The following is a 12962-nucleotide window of genomic DNA, read 5'->3' as shown; positions in this document are numbered from 1 at the left end:
CCTGTCAACACTCCCGTTTTTCCCGGGTTTCTCCCAGTATTTGCAGTATTTCAAGGTCATCTCCCAGCACCCTCCCGTTTTTGTTATTTCTCCCGGAAAACTACCGTAATTTGCATGGCCATCAGACTTAATTTTAAAATCATTGATCCATTCATTTTTTCTGTTAGTCTGACATCTCCCAGGTTGCCAGATTTTGTATGAAAAACACCCTACACATACACAATCACTTAGTTTCAATTTCAACCATTTTGTCATAGGCTAAAACCTGGCAACCCAAAACCCAAATAAAGCGGGTGCCGACTGCGCAGCCTGAGTCTCGCAAGCAAGCGGGCTAGTTGAATAACCTACTCCAGAACTAGCTGAATTTAATCGATTAACACATCACATAAACTGTTATTGAGTGTTGTTGATACACAATTGACAACTTGTGTCCTCGGAACCGAATCCGACAGCAAGCAGCTTTGGAGTTTTGGAAGTAGGCCTAGGCTGCAGGCAGGCAGCAGCTGCATTCTGGCATGCATAGGCTTTCGGTACAAACTGATCCGGTACAAACACTGACCCCCCCCCCCCCCACGTGAGTACACTTTCGTGTAGTGTGTGCACTGTGTGCTTACTGGCGGAGTGCGCAAATTTTAACAGAATAGTATTGTCTCATATCAAACACTAACTCCGTGCACTTCATGGAAATGACGATCGCAACATTTTAATATAACTTTATTGGCGTCCTCAATTCGACAGTGTCATGGTCATACTGTGTCAAAACATGAATCGTTTATGTTATAACTTGCTTGTACCTCTGTAAAGTCTGTTTTCCACTGCTGCTGCTTCAGCTTTCTCAACCGCGATTACCACGAATTTGAAATACGATCCCTCCCCTTCCGCTATTTGGCCAAGATGGCGTCCGTTAAGGGCGAAAAGTGTCCAGTGTTGCACACTCAGCTTTTTGACCGTTATGAGTGCACCACCCGGGAACTTGCAGCGCCCTTCATGTCGTTGGGATTTTCAGTGTGAACACCCTCATGCACTCAAATTAGTTATTGTAAGTGCAGAAGTACGCGATTTGAGACACAGTCCATGTCTGGTGCAGTCTGGTGCACACTGACGAGCACGAACGATGAGAGGGTGGATAAAATCGCACGCGTAAGGCAGCATGGGAAAACCCATGCTAGCCTAGTAGAGTTTGCGAGGTGGAAAACGAGAGGAAAGTGTTTAAAATGTCCATTTAAATCGTAGGCTAATATAATGCACTGTTGAGCGTTTTAAATCCGAAATAATAAGGAATGTGAGGAGGCTGCTATTAACTTTAAAGAGTGCATCTACAATTAAAACTATCTACAGCCTATGACGCAAATTAGCCATATGTCCGGTATACGGATGTCTGCTTTAGTTGACTAGATTTTAATCTGTCAAATTGAAGAGCTGGTGTCTGTTAATGTTCGTGCAAATTAGGCTGATTCATGTCCCTTGCATTTTGCAACTGCGAGGTCATGGCAGGCGCCCCACAGAAATGTTTCATTTGCGAGTAAGATGTCCAGGCTGTCCCCTCTGCGACGTGTTCACCCACCCCCCCTAGTTTTAGAGCTATTCTAAATGCTAAATTGCACAGAGGGCCGTGACTGTGGTAAACAAACTATATCCTAATAGAAAACTGATAGCTTTCCTGGCTAAATGATATAAGTTAGGCCTATTAGACAACATAAATTGTGCTGACGACCCAAATAAAATCTCCTGCAACCCACCTGTGGGTCGCGACCCAGTCTTTGGGAAACACTGGCTTAGAGCACCTTTAACATTTATCTGCAGATGACGAGCACAGAAAGTAGCCTGAGCCCTCAATAGCCACCCTGTTTCGAAAATGGAAGAGAACGCACAGAATGGCCAGCCTGAGTGGACAATTATATCCCCAACTCATCTAAAATGCGGTGTCTGGAAATACTTTGGGTTGTACACTGCAGATGGTAAAGTAACCGTTAAAGAGAATGTCTGCGGACTCTGCAAAAAACAGTTTACTTACGCATCCACATCCAAATTTCGCGCTCACCTGTCGAGTTACCATCCAAATGAGGTAGCGGAGTCAGAGGCACATACGGCCAGAGCATCGCCAGGCGTCCACGTATGATTGATTGCACACTTTCCGTAAATCCTCAAATTATGTCCGGGGTCTGCTATTTACTTAGGCTTAGGCTGGTATTTGTTTGGGGCGAGGCAGACCTTTATTTCTTACATTGTGCGTTTTATTGTGAGACGTGTGTTTCGTTTGGAGCGACATACCAGGCTATCAAAAGCAGACGATTTTCAGTTTGGTTTGGGACTTAATTTACTTTAGGACTGTTTTATTATATATATAAATGTTGAGACTGATGGGCACTTAAATATAGGGGGTATTTGATGGCTCACTGTGAGGTTTCATGTAGTTGAAAAAGTGTCGGAATTTCCAGCTGTAGCCTATTGCGAGACAAGTCAGCCGCTTTCACTCATTCATTGAATGTGCGCTGTGCTGTAATGGAAACCTTATTGTGTAGCCTAAGTTGAGTTATTTTTTAATTACGCATGGTGTACTGTTATTAAATTCGTAGGCTGGAATGCCTCACAGCAACAATTGTGTTTAAATGTAGTAGCATACTGCTTCAGCCTCTGGCTAGCTCAAAAGGGGGCTGCTAGTGATGGGTAGAGAGCATCGTGTTGGAGACCCATGGTGAAGGCTATAACGAGACAATTATGGGCTTTATGCCGCTGTTGTGTAATTTATTGTCTTTCATCATATTTAGGCTATTTTTGTTCGGGACAAACAACAACGAAACAAGAACAATACAATTCTCTTTATTTGTCATGCATAACCATAATATAGCCTACATGTCTTCTCATAAGCTCCTCAATCACGCACTGAATAACATTTGGCTATAGCCGCCGCATAGGTACCCGCCCACCAACATGTACGTGCCCAACACGGATTTTCGTGCATGGAGCTGGTTCCAAATGCCCTAATGCAGCGCCATATTTGAAAATGGCGTATGCTAACATGCCGAAGCTAATCTGCACGCTCTTGACCCCCTGTCCACAATAGGCCAGAAAATAAACAGTGACATAATCGATTATGGCCTGAAAAAAGTTCAGTCAAACGATTTTTTTTTTTCACTTTAATTCCTGTAGTGAGACACTGATTAATTCAAGGGTGGCATGAGGCAAAACATCCAGATAAACAGAAATATTTGCAGGGCTGCGGAGTAATACCACTGGTAACTGAAAGTATTTGTGAAGGTGCTCTTTGGTAAAAAAAAATATATGTATAAAGATGGATTGTCCAAGGCACTCTTCAAAAAAAGTTTAAAAAGCTTTAATAAATAGGCTTAATCTAGATCATGTTAAAATTGCCAACATGTTTCGGCCTTGGCTAGGCCTTCATCAGGGCAAAATCCATCCATCCATAAATCAATACAAATAAACATATTAAAGTCTAACATCTATTTTTGTAGCTATTAAAATAATTTGACCTGCTTTTTTGTCTATTTGTTTATTTTTGTATTATTGATTTTTAATATTCTATTGATATTATTGTTTTTATTACTATTTTTATTAATATTGAGGATCATATTGGCCTATGAGGGTCCAGGGGTGCTGTTAAACATACCATTTTAACGCAGTTTGGGAGGGACAGAAATACCTAAACAGGTATTACCTTACTTTGGGAGGGACAGAAATACTTAACAGGTACAAGCAGGGCTCGCCTTCTGTCTAACCAAAGTCCTTTTAGGCAAGTCCCTCCACTCGGCGGCCATATTGCAACGCTTTTTGGGCACTCATCGGGCATCCTATTAGGCAGAAATGCGTGTGCGCAAGGCTTCACAACACCAATCTTGCTCTAGCGGTGAGTTCACAACACATTATTGGCACGATGTCTTCACAACACACCATATGATTGGCTCAATGTATTCACATCACACCACATGATTGGCTCAATGTATTCATTGTCGACGTTTTGTCGTAGAAGGGGTGGGATATGTGTAGACAACGGCCATATTGGCGTTACAAACTAGCCCCATGCATTTCTATGGAGGATTTTTTGAGTGCTGTGTCTCCTCATTAGAAAGTCTCTGGTCTAACTCAGCCTGGTGACTTAAACATAGGCAACCTGCATATCACTTCACTACTTGACAGTACTCTGCATCAGGGCCATCCCTAGGTAGCACTGCAGCCAACAGAATGTAGCACATACCTGTCAACATTTAGCTTTTTTGGGGGGGGGGGGGGGGTTCAGTGTTTATACCGGATCTGTGTTTGCATATTTAATATGTTTCATACACGTGTTTCAACACTGCATTTTGGTCGTTGCTTTTACCTTACCATTACCTTACGCATGCCAGTTATGTATCCACCAGCTGCCTGCCTGCAGCCTACTTCCAAAACTCAAAAGCTGCTTGCTGTCAGATTTGGTTCCGAGGGCCGAGAAGTTCAGTGTATCAACAACACTCAATAACAGTTTATGTGATGTGTTAATCAATTAAATTCCCAAAAATTTCACAACAGCTAGTTCTGGAGTAGGCCATTCAACTAGCCCGCTTGCTTACGACGAGACTCAGGCTGTGCAGTTGGCACCCGCTTCCTTATTTGGGTTTTGGGTTGCCAGGTTTTAGCCTAGGCCTATGACAAAACGGTTGAAATTGAAACTAAGTGATCGTGTATGTGTAGGGTGTATTTCATACACAATCTGGCAACCTGGGAGATGTCAGACTAATGGATCAATGATTTTAAAATGAAGTTTGATGGCCATGCAAATTACGGGAGTTTTCCGGGAGAAATAACAAAACGGGAGGGTGCTGGGAGATGACCTTGAAATACAGGAGAACCCGGGAAAAACGGGAGTGTTGAGGTGTAGCACTGTAGCTGCCTGGTTGCTCTAGCTGTTGGCAGGAATGGGCAAAAATACATCAAAATGTATTTTAAAATAAAATATCAAATATACCCTAATTTAATGTATCAAATATACCCTAATTTTAATGTATAATGTAAATACACTATAAAATACATAGCCACACCATGTATCAACATCAACTGTATTTTTCTATTTTGAATCTCAATATTATAATCACAACAAGTCTGGGCAAATTATTAATTAAATAAAATGTTCAAAGTTTTGCTTTAGGCAATACATGGGGCAACCACATAACCGGTTCCATGCGTTCGAATTGGATTACTAAAGTTCTCAAGGAACTTGAGGTTGGTATGAGGGAGTGTATACTGTGTGTGTGACCAACCTACATGTTACTACTCTGCCTGAATTTCAATATTCTGAGCTCCATACCTATAAAGTATTTTGATACAAAATATGATGCAATTTTTTACCAACTAAATAAAATACAAATGACAACATACTATTTTGTATTTTAAATACATGGCTCCATAGACCAGCAATCTACTTGTCGAGGAGGCTCATAATTTGAGAAATGCTGCAGATCATACACAGAGAAAGCTCTGGGAACAGAACGCAGGCATGATTTTGTTGTCAAGCGCTACTATGGAAAATGAACGTTACAGTGTAAAGACCGGCTCGGCCAAAAAAAAAAGAAAGAAAAAAGTATGCCAGATGGCCAGTCCAGCCCTGCGTTCAGGAATTATTTAAGCAAAAGTGGAACATGCGCATTGTTTCATTTATCCCTCCTGATTGGGACGAATAAAACAGACATGGGGGACGAAAGAAACATAGCCTACAGTTTAGCCTAAGCTATGTAAACTTCCCACAATTTCGATATTTTACAACAAATGCTTGACTGGTTGAATGGTCATACCTGTACATGTCATCAGAATATCGCTACCTGTAGCCTAGATGCGAGTGTTTATGAGTAAGCTTGATGAACCATAAATGAAAAGGTTTCTTAACATTACATTAGGACATTATTGTCTTTAAAGGTGCCATGTGTAATGTCCGCCAAAAAATCAATTCATACGCCACATTCCTTAAAAGATGGGGGCAGTATACCTCCAGAAAGTGAGTTGGTCTACCCTAGAGTAACAACCGAGACACGTGTATTGCAGTTTGGCTGGCAGTTATGTTGCCCGCATACTGCCTCCCATGGCCGAAACTGGTATTATGACACCTGTCGGGCTGTGGCTAGTAATTTAGCATGCTAATTCAGGTTGATATCTCTGCAGCACTATACCTACCTTGTCATTTTTGTAATGACATCATCGCCCTTATTTCTTCTCATTCTTTTGATGGGTGTAGCTCATTTTTTGGATATTTTTACCTCAATTCTTACACATCGCACCTTTAAACGCTTTTACAAAAGTATAGGCCTAGCCTACAGTTAACACTTAATGACCTAGCAAATGTCGGCGACTTAAGTATGTGATTAGATAAATAGGCACTGGCAGATGCAATAGGTAAATAGATATCTTTGCGTGTTAGCACAAGCAGTAGACTGTAGGACATTAAAGGCAAGCATGCTTGCCACTTACACTTCTGACGTCTGACGTCCCGCCTTAGACCATGTTAATGGCCAATCGTAGACTAGGATTTGGGGGTGGCACCTGGAGTGGCCAATCGAATCTCAAGGGTGGCATGTGCCACCCGGAGCCACCCCTCTGGCTCCGCCCCTGACTATCTGGTACATAGCTGTGGAGTATGTAGCCTACCTTGTGTAAACCTCCCGCCCCACACCTTAAGTCGTGGTAGTGAGAGAAATAGCAGCTGGAGATTTTAGCTCTATTGGTAGCACGCTCGACTCCCGACCTGAGATTCTGCTGTTTGCAGGTTTGAGTCAGGTTCTGTCTTGCCAATTGTTACATTTTGTGACAGCCAAATGCCAAAAGGCTGCTAGCCTGGTTGACATCAGACCCTTCTCAATAGCATATTGAGATTGGGGTCTGGGCAAGGTTCATTTTTCTCCCATTTCCAAAAGGGCGTCACCAACAGACACCGATCAAAGTGCCTCTGAACGCAATTGGATAGATGAAAACCAATCAGAGCAACAAAAGAGATGACCTATGCAGATCGACGGGAACACATCAGAACAGTTTACTTTCTATGAATGTAGGTTAGGGGTGAAACGGAAAGAATGAAGCACTTTTAAATTAAACGTAATTTACAAAGACATCGTACCACACTGAAAGTTAATATTTTGTCTTTCCTTTAGCTACCTTTCCACTAGCAATCTAAATGTGTCCTCTGCCAAACACAGTTGCATTTTCAGCTCTGAACAAAACCGTTCAAGAGTTATTTCAGCAAAAGTCAAAAGCGTTTAGTTTCATTCGTCCCTTCTGACCGGGACGCATACAGGCTACTAGGGCTAGTTTAAGCTATGTAAACTTCCTCCAATATTAACTTTCAAAAAGGATGTAAGCTAGCAATGGTGGCTGACAACTTTTGCCATTTTGTTAATCAGAATAGAGCGCAACAGTCCCGCCCCTCCTCCGAGAGAGCTTAGTTTCCAGAAGTAAGTTTCGCATTCATTTCTCCAATCTACGTCTGGAAAAATCCGTATACAAAGAGTTTTAGACCTTGCCTTAGGCCAGGGATGAAGGATGATGATGTCCATGAGGCCATGTGATTGAATATCCAGTAGGAATTAGTAAAACAAAAAGGTTCTTCAAAAAATAGCCAAATATGATATATCTAAAAACATTAAATTGGCTCAACAACAGATGTAGGAGCCATTTTTAAGTTTATGTTAAATGTAAAATGTTTTGTTAGATTTGGGGTCCTTTAATTTTGTAGGTACTTTTAGTTTGACAGGCGGTGAGAAGGTTTTGAAGTTAAAGATGCCCGCCTCTCACCTTTGAACAAGGAAACTGTTGAAATGTATTGAGCATACAGTTCTTTACAATCGCTATAGAATTGCTATTGGATCACTATTGAATACCTTTTGGACATTATTTTTGATCTTAAGTTGTGCCTTTTTTCATCCATCATTCTTCTAACCATTTTTCAACCACTTACCAATCGTTTGTTGGATTACTGGAGTCCATGCTTTGTCTGCTACTACCAACCTGCTTGCCTGCCTATCTGCCTGCCTGCTACTACCAACCTACTTACCTGCCTGCTGCCTGCCTTGTCATGCCTGCCCTGTTTACCTACCTGCTTGAATCCCATCTCATCCACCTGTAAAAGGTACAATTTAAGTTTCTCTTTTTTGGATAGCTTGTCAAAGAAGCAAAGCAATACATCCCAGCTAACAGTGGCCCGCCACTACAACAGATGAGGCACATTAACTTTGCCAGTCATCACCAGTCAACCCCAACCCATATTTCCACACACCCATAGCCTATGCCTATGGCCTCAACCCCAACCCATATTTCCACACACCCATAGCCGATGCCTATGGCCTCAACCCCAACCCCTTTTATTCCCTCCCACCCATATCACACAGGATTATGATAAATGGGGAGACCAGCCTACTTCAGCTACATTTTACTTGTCGAAGCCAGACACCTTTTAACTTTCACCAACTTGTCCATATCGGGGGACAGTTTCTGGGCAGTGGCTATTTACATAACATCATTCAGATGTCCATGTGCACTTTCGATTTATTAATATTCATCACGGAAAAGGCCTGCTCACATAAATATGTTGTCCCAAACATACATCTACACAAGTATTTTACCTGCAAAGGCCGTGAGCATTGGGTACTGTGGTGGCAAGGATTGGTCAAATGATTCGATTGCAACAGATACGTAGTAGGCTAATCCTTCAATGGTGCACAACACTGCAGTTTTACAATATAACATAACATTAAGAATTGTGATATCATAATGGTAATTTGATGGTGGGTGGGAGGAGGGGTGGGTTCATGTAGGTGGGCCCTATGACCCCAAAGTATGCCTTGACTGGGCCTAAGGTCAAAGAAGTTAGTGAGAAAGGCGGATGTAGGCGACAAAGCAGCAAGGAGGCGTCGTATGATCAAGGAGGCGTCGTATGATCATGTCGTATGATCAAGGAGGCGTTGTATGATCATGTCGTATGATCAAGGAAATCAATATTCAGATGTCTGTAATTGAAATGTATGCAAATTAGTGCATAATTAATGAGATATTGTTAAATTACATCCATAAACATATATTTTCAGAAAACTTGTAATGCAAAATTGTCTCAACATTTGTCTCAACATAAATAATCAACTAGTAAAGTTTTATAATATCATGGAGTTACATTTGTTACCCTATTCACCCGTTCTGTGTTGCCTATGGAGGCCAGTTTTAGGCTGCAAATGCTAATTAGCAGGTTTACAACTAAACAAAAAAGCAGCTAAGTAAATATGATATTCAGAATCAGCACCCAAAAATTAGACAAAATACCCTCTTTACCAGCATTTTCTCACATTTCACCCCCAAGTGATCGTAGTCCCAGTCATAATTATGCCTTACTGTATATAAATGATGATGTCATCTAAGTGTAAAAATGGATCGTGAAATTTGAAGACAAATATGCAAAAAAATCAATTTTCACAGGAAAATCCAGCAGGATTACACAAGACACCATACTATAATGACTAATAATAATTATACACTATGAACCAACAAGTTATATTCTGCGGTTAGATTGGCCAAAGTGATTTACAAAGTCATCACAAAGTTTAGCAATTCTAATCTTCTTGACACCACACTTAGAACTCCCAAGTTGCTCAATCTACTGTCCATCATTGCTCTCAAGTATGACTTAATGAATTTAAGTGCAGAGATGCTTCTCTCACATGTAGGGTTGGGTATGGTTTGAGTTTTATCCGATACCGGTGCTAAAACGGTGACTGAACCGGAAAATTTGTTTTTAAAACAAAATTTCCAAACCAATGGTCGAAAGCATGAAATTGCTATTTTGATTGATAAGACAAATTTGAACATGAAATTGAATTAAATATTCAATTTATTATCAATATCTGTAGTTTCATTGCTTCTAGCAATAATTCTAATTGCAGATGGCTTGCCATAACTTTAAATATTGAAAGGGCTTGCCATGGCAAGAAGCCTAATCTAATGTCGAGGGATCTGATTTCAAGTTTCAAGGCTATATTTAACATTTATTTTTTCTTTGGCCTATTATGAAATCATGTATTGAACAATTTGAGCACAGCTAATGTTTGCTTAGCATTTTGTGATGAAGTTTTGTTGACTATCTCGTGGCTTAACGGCAGCTCGTTGGCACTCTGCACGCTCGACCGGAGTTTGCATCCTATCTCTCCTTTTCACTTCTGAGTAAGAGTAGGCCTACGAGACACAACAATAGGTTTGGACCATAAATATGTATGCATATAGTTCAGGGGTGGGCAAACTTTTTGACTCAAGGGCCATATTGGGTTTTGAAAATTGGCCTGCGGACTGCACAACAACCAGACCCAGATTTTTTTTTGTAGCCTATAATTTAGTATCAAAAGTATTTGTTTTAAATATTAAATTGCTTAAAAATACTGCTAATTATTAATTAATTAATTAATTATTAAATTCACGTTATTTCTCAATGATCTTCTGCCTGCTCTGCTATGGCTAGTGCTGTACATGGCTGTGCCCTCTCACAGTTTTTAAATGGTCAGTAGTGGGAACTGCTGTTGCCTTCATGATTTCCTTTTAAATTTTCTTATAAGAAGGAGATATTAATTATCAACAATGACAAGCCAGCTGGAACCTGCCATTCTCTCTCCCTCTCGTGAGTGAAGACGCGTTCCCAATTAAATGGATCGCATAACGTTCATGTTAGATCTGCTGCAAAGGAGATAACTAAGAGTAGGCCTATCATCTCTATTTAACATGATGTTTTGACATTGACATTATAAACATTCTCTAAGGAGAGTGAAAAGCAGTTTGCAGTAAAGCTAACCAACGTCATCTCTATCGCAGGAAAAAAAATAGCGAGCTGCCTAATAACCAAATTAAATGCTCGGTGGGCTGGATGAAAGTGCTTGGTGGGCAGCAGTTTGGCCACCCCTGATATGGTTATGGTTATGGTTATGGATTTAGCAGACGCCTTTGTCCAAAGCGACTCATAAATACAAAAACAACATAATAATATTTAAAGTTGAACAGGGAACAGATTAGAATGTAGGTCAAATATAATAAGGAGAATAGTTATAATACACAATAATATCAATTCAATCAATAGCCTAATAAAAAGCAATGGAAAAAAAGGGGAAAGACAATAATAAAACAATAATGTCCATTCAATCAATAATATAAAAACAATGACATGCTAAGACTACATTAAGGAGAATATCAATAAAAAACAATAATGTCAAATTAATTAACAGCCCAATTAAAATAAAACAACATTATACAAACCATAACACATACTGTAAGTGCTTAAACAACTAAGTATATGTTGAATAGGAATGTCTTTAGACCCCTCTTAAACGACCCAAAACTACTACAGGAACGGAGAGCACTGGGCAATTCATTCCACCAACATGGAACCACTGAAGAAAAGAGTCTGGAATTAGACCCAGTTTTCATGACTGGTCGACACAACAGACACTCACCAGAAGACCGCAGTGGGCGGTTGGGGATGTAAGGCTTGATTATTGAATTAAAATAACTAGGAGCAGATCCAGTTAGTGTCCTATAGGCCAAAGTGAGAGATTTAAATTTAATTCTGGCTACTATAGGGAGCCAATGGAGAGTAACTAGGAGAGGAGTTACATGGTTGATATAGTTAATCTACATCGAGAAACCAATAGGTACATGACATCAGTCAAAAACAATTGAATCCACGTGTCACACTAGTTCACCTGCAGGTAGCGAGAAGCAAGAGGATAATCTCACTTCATAAAAAAATCAAACCTACAACACTGGGACAACAAGTCCCCTGCTTTAACCACTACACCATTTATCACTGTGCTGATTTTATGAGTCTGTGAAGATTATAATACTATTTTGGAGAGTGAGTGCGCACATCCAAAGAAAAGTTTTCCGCAGGTGCCATACAATAATGTCAGACAGTGGAAGAAGTGTGGTCTGCACACTGTAATTGCTCCAAAAATATAAACTTTGTTACTTTAAAAACATAGCAACGTTTCAATCACCCTGGCATGCCTGACGAAGATCCAGGGTGATCGAAACGTTGCTAAAGTAATAAAGTTTATATTTTTGGAGCAATTACAGTGTGCAGACCACACTTTTTCCAAGATTATAATACTAGCCTATTAAAAAGCAAGGCAATACTCGAATTAACATGAATAGCAATAATGAGCCAAGTAGGGGAGTCAGTCTCTTAATCAAAATTAAGCTACAGGATAGATCAATCATTGAGTCACGAGATAAACATCCACTTCATAATTTTTGGTTAGGCGGTTGTGATTTTTGGTTAAGCGCTCCAGACACCAACTGAAACTACCAAGGAACGACACAAGTGCGACTGCCCAGGGCAGTAGTTCAAACGACCAAACTTTGCGTCCTTGTTTGCGATTGAGAGTTCGAACTTCCTTTTCTAGAAACACCAAATCCAAGAACGACGGAGCGAACTACCAAGGTTGCAACGCAAGTTAGCCAACAACGCTTTCTAGAAACGAGCTCCTGGTCTGCTGTTTATTCTGATATATGGTTTGTCTTGTGTTGAGTGAAGAGTTTGTAAAGTATTCCACCAAGATGAATGGGTAGGGAGATGGGCACAGAACTGTATGTAGAATAATATGATTAAATTAAGGTTTACCACCGTTTAACACAGCAACTAGCGGCTAACATTGTTTAAAAGCTGAGAAAAAGCTTTCATGTGATCTGATACATGTGACGTATGTGTGATGAGTAGACTACTTTGCAAGTAGTTCAACAGAGAAGAATGGGTGAATTAGGACGCACTTTCTTTTTTGGCGTGCACTTGGCACCACAATGCGCTGAGTGTAAGGTAAGGCCCAAAGTTTCTAATGTGTCTGAATAACAATATTGTCAAGTCAAAATGTATGTCTGTCTGTGTGTGTTTCTGTGAAGGGAAGGAGGTCCCAGAGACGGAAACGTTGGAAACAATGGCTTCCCGTCCTCATGACAAATAG

The sequence above is a fragment of the Alosa sapidissima genome, chromosome 8 (assembly GCF_018492685.1).
Source record: "Alosa sapidissima isolate fAloSap1 chromosome 8, fAloSap1.pri, whole genome shotgun sequence".
NCBI lineage: Eukaryota > Metazoa > Chordata > Actinopteri > Clupeiformes > Clupeidae > Alosa > Alosa sapidissima.
The sequence above is the reverse complement of the archived record's forward strand: the minus strand, read 5'-3'. Positions refer to the sequence as shown.